The sequence below is a fragment of the Macaca thibetana genome, chromosome X (assembly GCF_024542745.1).
Source record: "Macaca thibetana thibetana isolate TM-01 chromosome X, ASM2454274v1, whole genome shotgun sequence".
Taxonomy (NCBI): Eukaryota; Metazoa; Chordata; class Mammalia; order Primates; family Cercopithecidae; genus Macaca; species Macaca thibetana.
Genome location: NC_065598.1, coordinates 45,539,537 through 45,558,269, shown reverse-complemented (window position 1 = coordinate 45,558,269; position 18,733 = coordinate 45,539,537). Strand labels below are relative to the sequence as shown.

The 18,733-nt window shown below is 42.7% G+C and overlaps 1 protein-coding gene and 1 pseudogene across 1 annotated transcript in view; one reads left to right on the top strand and one right to left on the bottom strand.

The window, feature by feature from the left end:
• SLC9A7 (solute carrier family 9 member A7) overlaps positions 1–18,733 on the top strand; it is a 1,149,612-nt gene that overhangs the window by 849,822 nt on the left and 281,057 nt on the right. The gene's annotated exons all lie outside the window — the stretch shown is intronic.
• On the bottom strand, positions 2,342–3,117 carry LOC126945749 (serine/arginine-rich splicing factor 6-like; annotated as a pseudogene).

Sequence of the window (18,733 nt, the reverse complement as noted above, 5' to 3'; positions counted from 1 at the left end):
GGGAAGATTGCTTGAGCTCAGGAGTTTGAGACCAGCCTGGACAACATAGCAAGACCTTGTCTCTATAGGAAATAAAAAAAATTAGCTGGGCGTGGTGGCTCTTGTAGTCCTAGCTACTCGGGAGGTTGAGGTGGGAGCCTGGCGGTTTAGGCTGCAGTGAGCTGAGATGGCATCCGTGCACTTCAGCCTGGGTGACAGAGCAAGACCCTGTTTCAAAAAAAAGAAAAAAAAGAAAAAGAAAAAAGAGCAGAGGATGATTAGGAAGCCTCATGGACAGATGGAGCTGATAGGACGCCTCACCCCGGGCAGAGGGCTCAACGGCTGAGACCCCTAATCCAGGTTTCTGGCCACAACTGATAGAGCAGAGGAAAACTTGAAGCAAGCCACCAAGAAGTGGCAGCTTTACAAATCTCGTTCCACCTCAGAGATCCATGAAGGATGCCCCATGAGCCTAGCTGTCTTGGAGAGGTCCTGTCATGCACTGATGACCTTGTTTTCCACCACAAAGCAACCGATAGACAGGTCCTGGGCCTGTCTCTCTCCCTTTTCCTCTGGGTCAGACTTACAATGAAATTGAACATTCTGTTAGAATAGTTCTCCTTTCCTGTGCAAAGCAATACTGCTGACCCATGAGCATTAAGAGTGGAAGCTGAGTTGTTCTTCAATAATGGTAACCCAAAATCAATGCTGGGCCATCTGCACCATCTTAGTGCTTTTATTACTTCTACTTCCAAATGCTCTCCATCAAGCATGAGCTTTTTTTTTTTTTTTTGGAGATGGAGTCTTACTGTGTCACCTAGGCTGGAGTGCAATGGCACCATCTCAGCTCACTGTAACCTCTGCCTCCCAGGTTCAAGTGATTCTCCTGCCTCAGCCTCTAGAGTAGCTGGGATTACAGGCACCCACCACCATGCCCGGCTAATTTTTGTATTTTTAGTAGAGATGGGATTTCACCATGTTGGTCAGGCTGGTCTTGAACCCCTGACCTCAAACTACCCACTTGCCTCAGCCTCCCAAAGTGCTGGTGTGGGCCACCACGCCCGACCTCAAGCATTATCTTAACATCATCATGCATGGTTCTGAACACCTTACATAAACAAAGCACGGCACTATATGACAGCATAACAGAGAGATAGGATAAGATAGCATAACCCCACTGGTGAGGGGTCTGCAATCCTATATACCTAAGAAAATAAATAAAAGCTCAATAAGCCTATGGTAAATGCCAGTTGGATGTTTAGATAGTATACACTGCAGGGGGTTGGGAGTGGTTGAGGTTCTGAAGGAAGGTTTTATCAATTACTTGAGGCTAGGCACAGTTCTAAAAGATAACTGTAACATACATTTAAATCATGTCCACATGATTTTTTTTTTTTTCCAGAAAGAATGTTTTTAGATCAGCAATGGCAAATGCATTTCATCTTAAGTGACTATTCCAATCAATAGGTGCCGAGCATGAAGAAGGGCTAAGACTGCTTCTGGGCTGGGAAAAAAAGAGTTGGTATCCTTTCCAGATAGCTGTCACTGGTACAGCTTAAGTGGGTGGCAGCATGTGTGAGCCATTTCTATACATCTGATTCACCTACTGAATGAAAGTGTGCATATTACCCGTGTGTGGTCCTGCAGCAGGAAATTCAAGATCCTCCTCTTGTGCACTAGGACACTTTTACAGCTTTATACCTCAGTATAGTTGTCCCTTGATATATGCAGGGGATTGGTTCAAGGTCCCCGGGGTATACCCAAATTCACACATACTCAAGTCCCACAGTCAGCCCTGCAGAACCCACGTATATGAGAAGTTGGCCCTCCCTATACTTGGGTTTCACATCTTGTGAATACTATATTTTCTTTTTTTTTGGTAGCAAACTTTTATTTAAATCTTACATAACTCAAGCTTTATAAAAAGCAAACATAATTGAAAATTGGGTTGTCCCTTTAAAGCCTTAAGTATTCAAGATTTGAAATGGTTAATTTAAAAATAAGCCAACAAATAACACAACAACAACAACAACAACAAAAAACCCTGCAGCAGATCCTGCTGAAATACTTTTTAAAAAATCTAAATGAGCTTAATCTTTACAAAAGTCATTTTAGCTCAAAAGCTGTAAAATTGAAGTTATCTTAATTCTACAAAGAAGGGAGAAGGTCTTTGACTTTATGCCACCATTTCCTTAGAGCCTCATCTTTTTCATCAAATTTGGCCATAAATCAAATTTCTGTGTGCCCTTGTTTTCAGGAGATTCCTCTTGCAAAAGAAGCCAAGTACAAACATGGAAGAACAACTGCCTAAGCAAGTAGAAATGTGTTCCAAAATAGTGTGCAATGAATGAAGAGTTCTGGATTAATCTCTGGAACTCAACCTGGACCCTGATCTTTATTTTGAATGAGATCTAGAACAGGATCTTGAAGTAGCTCTTTTTGGTGGAGAGGACACAGAATGACCCTTTGAGGGTGGAACAGGTAGGGGTGAATTGGAACGAGACTGGCTCCTTGATCTGTATTTTGACTTTGTATCACCTTTTCTACTTTCTTTGGAAGATCGAGACCAAGACCTGCTTGGAGATTTCTCATACTCATCCTCAGATCTGCTTTGAGAACAAGAACGGGAGTCTATATCCGATTTGGGCATAGATTTGCTCCTTGAGCTAGATTTCCTGCCTTTTGAATGAGAACGTGATCGACCTTTGCTCCGCAACCTGGATCAGGAGTGACTTTTTGAGATACTTTGAGATCTACTGTGGCTGCTCCGGTGACTCCTACTTCGTGACTGTCTTCTAGATCAAGACCTGGATCTGCTTCCAGGATCAGATCGCCTATCGCTTGTGCCTGGCTTACCTTCAATAAGCTTAATAGTTTTGCACTATCCAGTTTGTCCAACGCATGCTTCATGTCAAAACAGGAGTGAAACTCAATGCCCTCACTTGTGCATTCCTTGTGAGCATCAACATAGGTTACTTCTTCTGCTTGTTGCATAAAATCCTTTAAATCTTGCCAACCGTAACCACTAGAAAGACTTTCTACAATAAGCTCGTATTCTGTATGAACAGGTGGTCCATATTTGTCTCTGCCAGATGTTCTCTGACTGCTATATCCACCTCCATCACCATCTCCCTGCATCTAATGGCAAAAGGCTGCTGTCATCATGGCTTCCGGTAAGGTCAGCCAAAGGGCCATGGGGCAAGAGTCACACAATGTATGGAAAAGTCAAGGCCAATCATGAAAGGCAGTCATCTTAGCCGCAGTAGACACAGCCTCGGACCCACTGGCCACCAATCACCACACTCTGGCATCCCATGGCTGCCCCAGGATGTGAAGGCAGCAGGGCTCGGGGACACCCAAGTCATATGATCCCCAGCCCCCACACCTAAATACTGTATTTTCAGTCCACATATAAGTGGACGTGCTCAGTTCAAACCCATGTTGTTCAAGGGTCAACTGTTCAGAGCTGGTCAAGAAAGCCCTGCATCCCAAAGATAGTTTCAATAGCTGCCAAGGAATGTTATTGTGGTAGATGTCTTTGTTCAAAGTATGGCACTAGGATTTGCCAAGTGGGTGGAATCTTGTGGCATGCTGACAGTTTGCAGGAATTCTATGCGGAAAGGACTGGGTTAATCAGGGCACCTTTCTGTCTTTTTTTTTTTTTTTAGCTTAAGCATTATTCTACAGCGCATGTGTAGAAAGTCTTTCTTATTTCCAGAGCCTGCATTCAATATTTTCATAAAAGAAATCATGGTGACAGTGTATATCAGGAAATGAGTCATGTGTTATTTGAAATTCTAAAGACATTTCCCTCCAGAATCAGAGCGACAATAATAATAACAATAAAACATTCACGCACACACAAAACTTCTCTGACAGATGATACGCAAGTTGATGTAAGAGCACAGTCTCTGGCTTGCCAGGTAGACATAAATATCTACAGCATGTTCCCCTCAGTCTCAAACTGGGCCATCTGCAAGATAGGATGGGAAGTGCGTGGGCTCTGCAGTCAGAAAGACCTTGATGCATATCCTGACACTACCATTTTCTAACTGTATGACTTGGGATGAGTTCCTTAAATATGAAATGGCAAGAGTCATAGCTAGCCCACAGGATTGTTAAAAGGGTTAAATGAGATCATGTACGTAAAGCACGTAGTTAAGTGCCTAGTACACTGTATGGTTTCAATAAATCAAAATTCCTTTCCTCCATTTTATTGTCTAAACCATAATAGCTGAATATCTAACTCTATCTTTGTAAATTCTCTCTAGCTTTCTATTCAATTTTCAGCTGTGAACAGAGGAACATGCTTCCTTCATTTCGGAATGACCTTCGGTGCTTCTACTCCTGATTCCAGCACTTCCTTCTGGGAACACAAATCCTATGCCCTCTGTGGCCCTCCATGTCCTTCTCCACTGTCTGTCACCAGATCCAGCCCTTGCAGCATTTTTACCTTGCAGGGTTGCTCCAGGCAGACTACTGGCTAATGCTTTTACTAATAATTATAGTCTTCAGAAGGTCAGGCTTCATGGGGATTGAAAAGGGAGTCTGCACCTAGTAGCAAAAGACTGAAATTTATGCTCAGGCACTATATGTCATGCTTTCTTGTTCCCTATCCGTGTAAGTTAGGAAATATTAGTAAATACTTAGCCAATAGAATTTAATATTCATCTGATTATTTATTGACTGATAATAGGAAAAGAAAGAAATGGCAGGAATACAGGCATAGGGGTCAAAGAAATAAAGAGTTCGAGAGGGAAGAAACATGAAAAAAGCTGGAAAAATAGCAGTGCTAAAGGTGGGGTAGATATGCCTCAGCACGCCATAGGTTTTCAGCAAAACAAAAATAAGTAAAATAAGCAAAAATAAACTCTGTGCCCCAGTTACCCAAATTAGTAAGGGACAGTTTGTGGGCCATGAAATGTTTTATTGTGTATCGCTCTATTTTGCTGGAGTGCGCATGGCTTCCCTTATATTAAGCTAGGTACACACTTAAGGCTTTTTAAGTCCCTCATGGAAACCCTACCCCAGCCACAAGTAATTTCCAGACTTTATTATGGTTCTGTTGGGGGATTCTATATACTTTTCAGCTCAGAAATGATTTCAAGTATCACCGAAACCTCAGCTTCAATGACCTGAATAAAATTTGGAAGGAACCGTGATTTTTCAGGAAACTCCTCAAACGCTGAGCAGCGAATGCAGAGTGTTACTTTATAAATAGGCACCTGCTCATTGAGCAGTAGCAATGTGTATTGGACCGACACAATTGACGCTACTTTTATCCTCATGGTATGCTGGATTCTCTTGGGAAGAAAGTGGACTTTTCCCCCCATTTGTCTTGCCACACGGACACTGTGGAAGCCACCACCCTCCCCCCGCCAACACACACACAGATAAAATTAGTTATAACGTTTGAAGTAGTAGAGTAACCTATATAACCATTCCTGAAAATAAAATTCAGAGTATTTTAGCGAAACCCATTGTGTACGCATGCGCATACATACACATACACACAGAGTCTTGTGGGCTTATAAAAAGTTTCATGAGCAGATAAAAGACAAAGGAAAGGAAATGACTCAATAGGGACAATGATCTGATGACTCTTTAACATTTCTGATGCCCTATATACTGTTTTTTTAAAGTTTGATTTTAAGAAAACAATAAAAGGCCAGCACAGTGGCTCATGACTATAAACCTGGCAGGAGAATCCCTTGAACCCAGGATTTCGAGGTCAGCCTGGGCAACATAGGGAGACCCCATCTCTACAAAAATAAAAATAATAGCTGGGCACTGTGCTGCATGCCTTCAGTCCCAGCTACTTCAGAGGCTGAGGCAGGAGGATCACTTGAGCCCAGGAGGTCGAGGCTACAGTGAGCTGTGGTCATGCCACTGCACTCCAGCCTGGGAGACAGAGCAAAATCTTGTCTCAATAAAAATTAAAAAATGATAATAATAACAATAAAAAGGTAATGCTTGCTGTTCATTGACTGAAGGGGGGCTGTTAGTACAGATTAATGTGAATGCCAACACAATATGTTTCTCAAAGTTAAGTATGAAGTCCTTTTAATGGCTTAAAAAATTCCCTTGGACATGTAAAGATACATGTTTGGATTTCTGAGGGTCCTTGGTCCACAGTTTTAGAGACAATGAGTTCATAAACTAAATTTCATTTTGTGAAACTATCTTTAAATTGGGAATTATCACCAGGAAAAAAATGTGGTCTTTACAACTGGTACCCAAAAAAAGAAGATTATTATTACAATAAAGACAGAACAGAAAATTATTCTTTGTATTAATCATGTTTTTAATTTTTCTGTATTTTATGATACTGATATCTTGGGGCCTTGCTAATTCCAGGGAGACTGCCTCTCCGGGGGCCAGCTAATTCCTAGAGATAGCAAAAAAGTTGCCTCCCAGGGCGCCTTTCACATGCAAACTAACCAATTCATAGCCCATACCGCCTCCACCTCCCCACCACCTCCCTTATCTAACTTTTACACACCAAGCCTTCCCCAAAGCACCCTAGGGCCACGCACTGAACTGGAGACTATGCCTATAGCCCAGAGCCCACTGAAATTATTTATTCGAAGCAGCCAACCCTAAACTGCCCACCTTGCCCTGCCCATTTCTTCCTGCAAAAAACAAAAGGCTTTTGCCCATTGTGACCCCTCACTCTTTCTGCCTAACTGTGAGTAAGGCAACCTGTCACCTTGCCATACCTGATTTAAACAAATCCCAGGTACATTTTTGAGCATTCTTAGATTCTCAATCAGAGACCCCAGTTTGAGAGACACTGCTCCAGAACAGCAGTTCTCAAGTGTCTGTGCCCCACCCTCATCCCCCCAAGGACAGTAGCGGCACCTGGCAGCATTGTTAGAAATGCAGCTTGTGGACCGGGCATAGTGGCTGTCACCCAGTGAGCACTTTGGGAGGCCGAGGTGGGCAGATCACCTGAGGTCAGGAGTTCGAGACCAGCCTGACCAACACGGCAAAATCCTGTCTCTACTAAAAATACAAAAATTAGCCGGGCTTGATGGTGGATGCCTGTAGTCCCAGCTACTTGGGGAGGCTGAGGCAGGAGAATCACCTGAACCCGGAAGCAGAGGTTGCAGTGAGCCAAGATCGTGCCACTGCACTCCAACCTGGGGGACAGAGCAAGACTCTATCAAAAAAAAAAAAAAAAAGGAAAGAAAGAAAGAGAGAGTGAGAGAGAGAGAAGAAAGAAAGAAAGAAAGAAAGAAAGAAAGAAAGAAAGAAAGAAAGAGAAAGAAAGAAAGAAAGAAAGAAAAGAAAAAGAAAGAAAGAAAGGAAAGAAAAATAAAGAAAGAAAGAAGAAAGAAAGAAAGAAAGAAAGAAAGAAAGAAAGAAAGAAAGAAAGAAAGAAAGAAAGAAAGAAAGAAATGCAGCTTGTGGCAAGGTGCGGTGGCTCACGCCTGTAATCCCAGCACTTTGGGAGGCTGAAGTTGGCGGATCACCTGAGGTCAGGAGTTTGAGACCAGCCTGACCAACATGGAGAAACCCTGTCTCTACTAAAAATACAAAATTAGCCAGGTGTGGTGGTGCATGACTGTAATCCCAACTTCTTGGGGAGGCTGAGGCAGGAGAATCGCTTGAGCCCAGGAGGCAGAGGTTGCAGTGCGCCGAGATCACACCACTGCACTCCAGCCTGGACCTGGGCGACAGAGTAAGACTCCAACTCAAGAAAAGAAAAAAAGAAATGCAGCTTGTTAGAACTGGTCCAGACTTACCACTGAATCTGAAACTCTGGGAGGTGGTGTCTAGCGATAAACCCTCCAGGGGCTTCTAAAACACGCTCCAGTTAGAGAAACTACTTCCTAGATTCTCATGGTGATCCTTCATGAAGGTTTGGTTTTTAATATATCTTGCCCTTTTTCACTTGAGTTCCTAGGCTCTCTTTTTACTCTCTCCTGCATCTTTTTTTTTTTTTTTCTGCACCTTTTTGGTAAATTGATAGCTTATCTTTAGAGGTGCAGTCACACACACCCCCTCCCCCACCGTCCACAGACACGAATGCATACCTGATTGCTCCCCTGCCCCATTTTGTCTCTGTTATCTTACGTAAAATGCAGATTCCCAGCATTTTTCCTCTGCCTCATTTGCCTGTGTCATCTTAGGCAAAAAAAAAAAGATGCAGATTCACTGAGCCAGACAAAGGCATGAATGACTGTTTTTCCCTACACCCCTCTTACATGAAAATTATGTACTTCTCCATATCCCACCCTTTCCCCTTTAAATTTGGAGCCCTCAAAATTATCTTTGGAGAAAGGCATACACCTGTCTCCTGGGCATGTGTCCTTAACTTTGGCAAATAAGCCTCCTAAAATGATTGAGACTTGTCTCAATCAATCATTGGCTCTAAGTCTTCTTGGACTCAGGCAGCACAGTAACGACAAGAAATTAGGTCTCAAAACTCTAAGTCAGTGCCTAAGTTTCCAATATCTTTTATGCCTTTATACGCTCATTTCTGTCTCACAAATAAAGGCAATTAGCACACTGCTCAAACTGAACCCTTCCTAAAACTTGGAAACTGTAAGACGTTTTCATGATATCATTTCATGTTAGCTGTCAAAAACACCAAAGCAAAATGTATATTTTAAAAAATGTAATCTTAAAGACCAGGCCCAGTGGCTCATGCCTGTAATCCCAGCACTTTGGGAGGCCGAGGTGGGCAGACCACTTGAGGTCAGGAGTTCGAGACCAACATGGTGAAATCCTGTCTGTACTAAAAATACAAAAATTAGCCAGGCGTGGTGGCATATGCCTGTAATCCCAGCTACTCGGGAGGCTGAGGCAGAAGAATCTCTTGAACCCAGGAGGCAGAGGTTGTGGTGAGCTGAGATAGCACCACTGCACTCCAGTCTGGGTGACAGAGTGAGACTCTGTCTCAGAAAAATAAATAAATAAAATGTAATCTTGAAAATAGTTCCATAATCATTTTCAACCAAGTGAGTGGTAATTCTCTCTCTTCCCAAATGCTGAAAAATTATCCACAGTGAGCCGCTACAGTTTAATAAGGTAGCGTTATTCAAATTAATGTGATGTTACCTATTTCTCACAAATAGAATAAGTTTTCTTTTCCTTGCTTGCAGAGATGAATGCTTAAACTTTTCTTCCATGTGTAGTAGCACCACAGGCTCCAGTTTATATGCTAGGTAAACAAATCAGCATGTGAAGGCCTCACGCAGAAAAACCATAAATATTTCCTAATCATTATCGCTGTCCCGCCTTATTTATTTGGATCCTAGTACAAGAATCATCATTTTAAAAGCCTTCAAAATTTTGCTAAGGGGGCTCAAATGCTAGCAGAAGCATGACGATTCAGGGAGAGGGGAATAGAACTGAGGCACGATTTTGAGGAAGGAGACCTGAGTCCATCCCAACTCTGCCAAAAGCCCATTGTGGGACTGCAGAAAAGTTACTTAACCTCTCAGGCCGACATTTTCAACTCTTCTCGTTTTAGATAATGTCTAAAATCAACTGAGTCCCCTTGGTCCAAAGCTTCCATGATACAAACAGAGTTTGATATCTTCTCCTTGCCCCATTCCAAGACTTTAGTCAACTTTGAGAAGACTGTAGTTTTCTATAGTCTTCTATAGTCTGGCGCCAGACTGGGTGGTAATAGTGGGGTTGTGAATTGCTCCAGAAGTGCAGTAGTCTGGGGTTGCCTCCTGCCCTGGAAGGAACTGACCATTCATCACTCTGCAAGCTCCTTCTCAGGCAGCCCACTTGTGATTCTAGATTACTTGCCCTACGACAAGCCTCTGGCTGACATTCCTTCAGAGGGAGGAGCATGGTTTTGCTTCACAGTGTGATGAAGTTAAATTCTACTCCTAAAACAGTGGCTCTTAACCTTGGCTGCACATTCACGTCACCTAGGGGAACTTTACAAAAATACCAGTGTCACAAACGACCCCATTAAAAAGCGGGCAAAAGACCTGAATAGACACTTCTCAAAAGAAGACATATACACAGCTAACAAGCATATGAAAAAAATGTTCAACACCACTGATCATTAGAGAAATGCAAATCCAAACCACAGTGAGATAGCATCTCACACCAGTCAGAATGGCTATCATTAAAAAGTCAAAAAATAATAGATGCGGGTGAGGTTGTGGAGAAAAGGGAATGCTTATACACTGCTGGCAGGACTGTAAATTAGTTTAGCCATTGTGGAAAGCAATATGGCAATTTCTCAAAGAACTTAAAACAGAATTGCCATTTGACCCAACAATCTTATTATTGGGTATATCCCCAAAAGAATATAAATCATTCTACCATAAAGACACATGCACACGTATGTTCATCGCAGCACTATCCACAATAGTAAGGACATGGAATCAACCTAAATGTCCATCAGTGGTAGACTAAAGAAAATGTGGTACTATACACCATGCAATACTATGCAACCATAAAAAAGAAAGAGATCACGTCCTCTGCAGCAACAAGGATGGAGCTGGAGGCCATTATCCTAAGCAAATTAATGCAAAATCAAATACTATATACTCTCGCTTATAAGTGGGAGCTAAAAAATGAGAACACATGGATACTAGGAGGGGGACAACAGACACTGGGGTGTACTTGAGGGTAAAGAGTGGGAATATGGAGAGGATCAGAAAAAATACCTATCGAGTACTATGCTCATTACCCGGGTGATGAAATTATCTGTATGCCAAACCTCTATGTCACGCAATTTACCTGCATAACAAACCTGCACATGTATCCCTGATCCTAAAATAAAAGCTAAAAAAAAAAAAAAATCAGTTGTGTAGCTCCAGCTTCCAGAGATTCTGATATTGGTCTAGGGTATGGCCTAGACATTGGGATTTTTAAAATCTCCCAAGATGCTTCCAAATGCAGCCAGATTCCAAAACCACTGCCAAGGGAATGTAGTACACTAATTCGAAAGCCTGGCTACAGATCCCTCTTGAAGATGAATATTAAAACAAAGGTGGAAAGAAGAAAGGATTCACCTGGGAAGAGGATCAGAGGAGAAATGAATGGCTGAAGATGGAAGGACTAGGCAGATACTGAAGGCAGTCTCCACCGTCCTCATAAACAAGTGCCGAGCAAATGCATCCCTACTGGTGAGGTGGCGATTCTGTACAGGCGGCTGACTCCCCAGCTTGGCTTCTGGCTTCCCCAGAGCCCAGGGGACATAGAAGCTAACCCTGTGTAGAGATGTGTCTGTTTTCCATCTGGCTCTCTGCTATCCTTCCTTAGAGACTGCCTGTTATGGGGACAGCCAAGGGGGCACACTTTTCTCAGTGTGCCACAATGGGTTTGGCACACGTCCTCAAGGATGCGTCTGGGCTGAGCAAGGCAGTAGCTGAGCCCCCCTGCGGACCTCCTGATTTGGTAGCCAGTAGACCCTGATCACAAACAAATGATTCCATTTCCTGAGCCTGCGCTTAAATTGCCTTTCCTTGCAAAACAGGCTCATAGGCAGTTTAAGCGAATGGATCTGGCAAAGGTATTTCTTTGGTTGAGGGATTACACTAAAAGCAATTGCCCAAGAATGAAAGTGATAGTATTAGAAACTGACAGGCTCATAAACTTCAGGACCCTCTGACACCTTATTTTGTATAGCACCTCAGAATTTACCAAACACTCCTACATCCTCTAGCTCATTTCATTTTGGTTCAGAGAATCCCATGAAATAAGTAACGTATTAACCATCTTCTTTGGTATGTAAGGACAGGAAAGCTCAGAGTGGTTTAGTAACTAGCCCAAGGTGTTACAGCCATTATGCTGGTTCTGGACCTACTTGCTCTCAATTTACTTTTGTATCGTTTTCCAGTTCCACTTTGTAGGACAGGAGGGTTGACCCCTGCAGGCCAATTTTCTGAGTAAGCTCCTGTGTCCGCTGCCTGGGTGCAGCCAATGGAAGGAATGGTTCGGAGGGGAAAGCTAGACCACCCCTCCCTGCCTTTAATGGCTTCTCCCACAGGGGCTATGGCTTTTCCCTTGAAGGACAGACCCGTCCTGGTGACAGCTTTCGTTGGTTGACTCCTGTTCCTCAGTGCCTGTGTCATGGGCTCCTCCCCTTCTCCCTCTGTTTTTGTGGCTTCCTGCTGTTGCTAATCTCTGAGTTGCCAAGTGGCCTGTTTGGCTTCTCAGCAATTCCTTTACCTGAATAACCAGCTTCCTGCATTAAAGTGCTCTGGGTTAAACACTCAAGAGGGTTCTGTTTACTGGCTAGACTCTGTATCAGGCAGGATCCTGGCAGGAAACAGATGGCACGCTCAACAGGGTAACCAAAGGGAGTTGAATGAAGAGACTGTTTACATTGATGTGGGCAGGCTGATAGAGTATGGTGGGGAATTGCTGTGGCCTTTCCTTCCCTGGGCCAGCAAGGGCAAGGGGAGGCAGTAAGGATTATCAGAGAAGATGAGACCTGCAGTCTTGGAAGAGGGGCTTCCTGGCAGAGCTGTGGCTATAGACACTGGAACAAAGGAACTGTCAAAATCACATCTTACCAGGGAGGGAGAGATAGAAGGTGGAGAATAAATACACCTTTCTCTCCTCCCACCCTCCTGTCTCCAGTTGGTGCCTCTCATTGACCAAACTTAATAAAAAGCCCTAGGCCAAGGGTGATGCAGTCCATAAAGGTTAGTCTCCAGGGACCCAGTCAGGGCAAAAAACGAGAGGGAAGATCTGTGTGTGTACATGTACATGTGTGCATGCATGTGCGCATGTCTTTGTTGAGGGAAGCAAGGAACAAATGGAGGAAAAAACAGCTTGACTCCGACAAATATAGCCAATAAAAGGCTGGGTTAGGACAAGCATGCTGTTATTCTAATGTCAGATCCCAAATTTATTCTACTTCACCAGGTCGATTTGACACAAGATAAATATGACGCATAAATCCTTACCTTTGTTTCTGTTGATTTTTATTGCACAGAATGTATTCAGTATTTAGGCAATTTAAGCTTTTCGTTATGTATTTTAATTGGCAAAGTAAAATTGTATGTTTTTGTATGGGACAATGTGATGTTTCGATATATGCGTACAATGGGGAATGATTAAATCAAGCTAATTGACATATCCGCCACCTCACATATTATTTTTTGTGATGAGAACATTTGAAATTTACTCTTTCAGCAAGTTTGAAATATATAATACACTATTATTATTATCATTATTGTTTTTTTGAGACGGAGTATTGCTCTGTTGCCAGGCTGGAGAGGTACAACGACGAGATCTCAGCTCACTGCAACCCCTGCCTCCCGGGTTCAAGTGGTTCTCCTGCCTCAGCCTCTTGAGTAGCTGGGATTACAGGTGCATGCCACTATGCCTGGCTAATTTTTGTATTTTTAGTAGAGACAGGGTTTTGTCATGTTGGTGAGGCTAGTCTCGAACTCCTGACCTCATGATCTGCCCTCCTTGCCTCCCCAAGTGCTGGGATTACAGGGGTGAGCCACCACACCTGGCCATAATACACATTATTAGCCATAGTTACCATACTGTACAAGAAATCTAAAAACCTAATTTCTTCTGTCTGAAACTTTGTACCCTTTAATCAACATCTCCCCAATACCCCTCACCCCCAGATCCTGGGAACCACCATTCCACTCTCTCTTCTAAGTTCAACTTTTTTTAGATCCTACGTGTGAGTGAGATCATGAGGTATTGGTCTTTCTGTGCCTGGCTCATTTCACTTAACATAGTAACCTCCAAGTTCACCCATGTTGCCACAAATGACAGAATTTTATTCTTTTTTAAGGTTGAATAGTATTCCATTTTGTGTATATACCACATTTTCTTTATCCGTTTATCTACTAATGGGCACTTAGGTTAATTTCACATCTTGGCTTTTGTAAATGATGCTGTAATGAACATAGCCAGTTCAAACGTTTATCTGTTACTTTGGGGTGCTAAAGACTTCTCTGGGCACCGTGCCTTTAGAAGGAAGATTTATCTGGCCGGGTGCGGTGACTCACGCCTGTAATCCCATCACTTCGGGAGGCCGAGGCGGGCAGATCACAAGGTCAGGAGACTGAGACCATCCTGGCCAACATGGTGAAACCCTGTCTCTACTAAAAATACAAAAATTAGCTGTGCATGGTGGCACATGCCTGTAATCCCAGCTACTCTGGAGGCTGAGGCAGGAGAATCGCTTGAACCAGGAGTTGGAGGTTGCAGTAAGCTGAGATAATGCTGCGGCACTCCAGCCTGGCAACAGAGTGAGACTCTGTCTCAAAACGAAAAAAAAAAAAAAAAAAAAAAAAAAAAAAAGAAGGAAGATTTATTAAGGCGACACTGATAGATCTCCTAAGAATAATCTTGTTCTGAATGAAGAGATTTTAGATAATTCTGACTTTTCTCATTGTGTGTGTGTGTGTATGTGTGTGTGAGAGAGAGGCTTTCGTTGTTTCTAATGAGCAAGTAATTTCACAATGTAAAAAATTGTACTGTTTTAATTTCAGGCTTTAGAAATGGATGATTTTTTCAGGACAACTAAGCCTTCAACCCTCCAAACTCATTTTCTTGATTACTGACAATATTCCTGAGTTTCTACAAATAGGGAACTTCCTTGTTTTACAGACAGGGAAGCCTGAGCCCAAAGGAAAGTGGCTTGTCCCTAGTGTCCCTGCTGGTTGGGGACAGAGCTGGGACTAGACCCAGGTCTCCTGCCTCCCTCCTGCACCAGTGCCCTTTCTGACCAGCCGCAACTTTGCAACACTGTCCAGCTCACAGAGAAGACCGATTTTGCCTCTGCAAAAACAATATTCATTGCCTTTCCCCCTGAAAGCTTCTGTTAGACTAATAGCCCCTTAGATAGAAGCAGCAAAGGGAGGGCAAGGGAGGAGTTGGAGGGTGAGCTGAAACTGGCTGGAAGAAGAGGCAGAGGCAGGGCTGACAACATGGGAATGAGGGGGTAGCTTGAAGAGAGCCGGCCGGAGGAGGATGAGGGCTCAGTGACCCACACACATAAAAATAAGTACAGAAGAGAGTGACCTTCCATTGCCGTTCCCATGGCAAATGCATCTGACTGTTTTTTTTTTTTTTTTTTAACTAAAAGTAACATCTGAGGAGTCATGATGGGCTGGGGTTTTGCCAGGCTCAAAGTGCTTTATTGGTTTCTGTACGCTGCAAGGTCGCTCTCCCCTCACTGAGCAGCAGGAGCCCTTTATAGACACACGCTTTGTCTCAAGAGGAATGCACGGTTAAAATGGACCGCTTAATGTTCTAGACTAGAGTGAATCTGGTAATGTCTGAAAAAATGCCAGAGAATGTGCCTTAGAATTTCATTCGGGCCCATTTGAATCCTTAGCATTTATGTGGTCTGAGAAGTCAGTCCACCTTTGAGTGTCTTACCTGTGTGGCTGGGCTGGGTTGTCTTCTTAAGTGGCAGAAAGCCGAGAGTAACCTTGGAGCAACTGAAGAAAATGAAACATGGAGGAAGTGCACGACATCATGAAAAGAAAATCAGGCTGGGCATGGTGGCTCATGCCTGTAAGCTCTGCACTTTGACAGGCCGAGGTGGGAAGATGGCTTGAGGCCAGGAGGTCTTGAACTCCTGGCAACATAGTGAGATCCTGTCTCTACTATTTCTACTACTACTAATAAGGAATCAGTGAGCCCCACTGCTTGTTAAAGCTCTGCTCACAGCCCACAGCAGTGATCTCTCCGTATCTAGAACCGTGACACACGACAAAATAGTCTAGTGGCTATGAACTGAAGCAGGGGAAATTTCCCAAGTAGACAAATACGTTTCATACACTTTTCTTTCCCTTTCCACTTGTCTTTCCCCGTCACACTCTGTGAATGTCTCCACCATCTCCTGCTGCCTGGACCCGTTGAAGCCTCCCCATGGGCAACCTGCCCCTGGAACCCTCTCCCCAAGTTTCAAATGACCCTCTTCTCAACCTTAAAGTAGACTTGACTTGCTCTCCCTTGGAAGTGCACTTTAGAATTCTGTCTTGGGGCCGGGCACGGTGGCTCACGCCTGTAATCTCAGCATTTTGGGAGGCTGAGGCAGGTGGATCACCTGAGGTCAGGAGTTCGAGACCAGCCTGGCCTACAGGGTAAAACCCCGTTTCTACTAAAAATACAAAAATTAGCCAGGTGTGGTGGTTGTGCGCCTATAATTGCAGCTGCTCAGGAGACTAAGGCATGAGAATAGCTCAAACCCAGGAGGCAAAGGCTGCAGTGAGCCAAGATGGTGCCACTGCACTCCAGCCTGGGTGACAGAACAAGACTGTCTCAAAAAAAAAAAAAAAGATTCTGCTTTGGGCCTCAAGAACACATGATGATATTATCTCTACATTCTGCTCTGCTGTTCCTCATTTTCTTCTGTTTTTATACTATGTTCTCGGAACCTGTTCTAATAATTATACCCGATAAACTCAAGCCGTGAAGATTCTGGACCACCCCGACATAAGATGCTCTCAAATGAGATCAGAACAGTAATCACAGCTAAGCCTCTGGAATCTAGAGGCCTATCAGGAGCTAATGTTTCCAAGCATAAAAGAGATAATGATTTTGATGTGGACGCTTTACCCTGACCCTGGAAAGTTCTGTATGGAATGATCCCCAGAATTATTGCTGGCATTGATTGAAACAACAGATCAGATATCTTACAATGTTCATCTTCATGAAATTGTTCAACTTCAGTGAGGAGACTAGAAAAGTTGAAGAACGCAATGGTTGGTTGGTTCCGAAGTGAAAACCAGTCTCAATCATTCCTCAACAAACTAAAAATAGAGCTACCATATGATCCAGCAATTCCACTGCTGGGTATATACCCAAAAGAAAGGAAATCATTATATCAAAGAGATAATCAATGATACTTGATTACCCAGTACATGCAGAAGAGCATTGACCATCTCCCTCCCTTTTTCTTCAATCATTACTGCATTTCAGGGATCATGAGGTGATTTACTAAGAGCTGTTCACCTTTGGTTTTATGTTCTCAGGGAAAATGGATTGGAAAGCATTTGAAGAAATATGGCTTATAGGTAAACAATTGTTTGTAATATATTCTTCAGGAGGAGAAAACTTACCATCTTTAATGTCAACTTGGAGGCAAATATTTAGCATTCCAAAATGTTCCTATAGTGGTGGCTTTTAAAAAGTGGAAATAATGTGAATATGTCCTACTAGAGCTGAAATTTAGAAAAAAGAAAAATCATACAAATAAAAAATCTAAGACAGTGATTGTCTGAACTACAACTTGCATTTGATCTGATTGAAATGATCTGTCTTGTTGTACCAGTGAGATAATACGATGTTCCTTTCCTCACTATTCATTTGGTGCTGTAATTAAGGTAGGACTGAATAGTGTTGGGTGGAAGCTTACTATTGTCAATGCTTTCATGATGAGTCTGTGGGAAATATGAACCACAGTATAGCCTGGAAAAAGGCAAACGTGACTTTAACAGATTGGAAACATTAGTGATGGATGAAAGGACAATTGGTTTCCAATTATGCCTGGTTGTACTCATTTCTGTTTTCACTGATTGTGACAAATATATACTATAGGATTTGGTGGGAAGCACTTCGTTTTTTTTTTTTTTTTTAGCTCAATAAATAAATATACAGTATTTAATGGGGAATGTTTCTTTCTTACAAAGTCCCCAAATTAAAATTCACTCAGTTCATTAACAACTTGGAATTTTATCTTGTTCTGGTTATGACAACGTCACAGGCAAGATTAGCTATTTTATCATGGCATTTGGATGGTAAATGTAAGCTTTTTAAAAGTTAGAACTGCACAAAGAAAGCCCTAGTGATTATGAACTGTAATATAGTGAACTTCTGGGGTTTTTTTTTTAAATCACAAATTGTCTTGGTGCATTAGCAATATGTCAGCTGCAATTACAGTGGAAATGGCACCCTGACTTAAAATGAAGTGCTATTTCCTTTCCTTAAAAGATTTACTTGAGTATGAAGAGAGCACACTGTTAAGTACTCTGAGTTTGCATTCAGGTCTGTGAGTTGCCTACTTAATGGATGCCCACACAGCATGTTTTAGCTGTACTTTTCTCTGTCAGTTATGTACAAGTCATTATGTGCTTCCTATATATAGTACTTGATAGTTATTGATTTGCATATAATCTAATATGTTGAATTAATTTTTAAAGTATAAAGTGCATTAATGTAATACTGACAATTAAAAAATAATATCTTGAATTTATATGGCATAAGATTCTTATATGTCTATTTACCTACTGGTTATATTCAGCCAAAACCTGGTCCTCCTCTTCCTGTCTTCTCTAACTCAGTTAATGCCATCACCAACCACCCAGTTTCCCAAGACAAAAGCTGGGCACAAAGATTCTTTTTCTCCCCTTATTGCCTCATCCAGTTCATTATCAAGTCTGATCAATTCTATACCTCTTCAAGATCACTCAGCTGTGTCCTCTTCCCTCCATTTCTGTTGCCACTTTCTTATTTCAACCCAGCACCATCTCATGTCTAGCCTCTTGCAAAAGCCTCTTGACTGGTCTCTCTGCCTCCGGGGTTATTCCCACATTGTTCTCCTGTAAATCCAAATTTCTCATCATAGTCCGCCAATTCATAACCTACCTCTTTCTCCTCTCTTGCCTGACATACTGGGCTAATTCTCCCCACTTCTCATTCCCCCTTACTCCTACTCCTCTTTTTCATGGTTTTGGTGAAATGAGCCCTCCTCCTGGAAACCATCCTTCTCTCTTTCCCTTCACCCCAGGACTTCCTTCGCCCACAGGTAGCATTTGTTACACTGTGCTGTAATTGCCAATTTACTTGC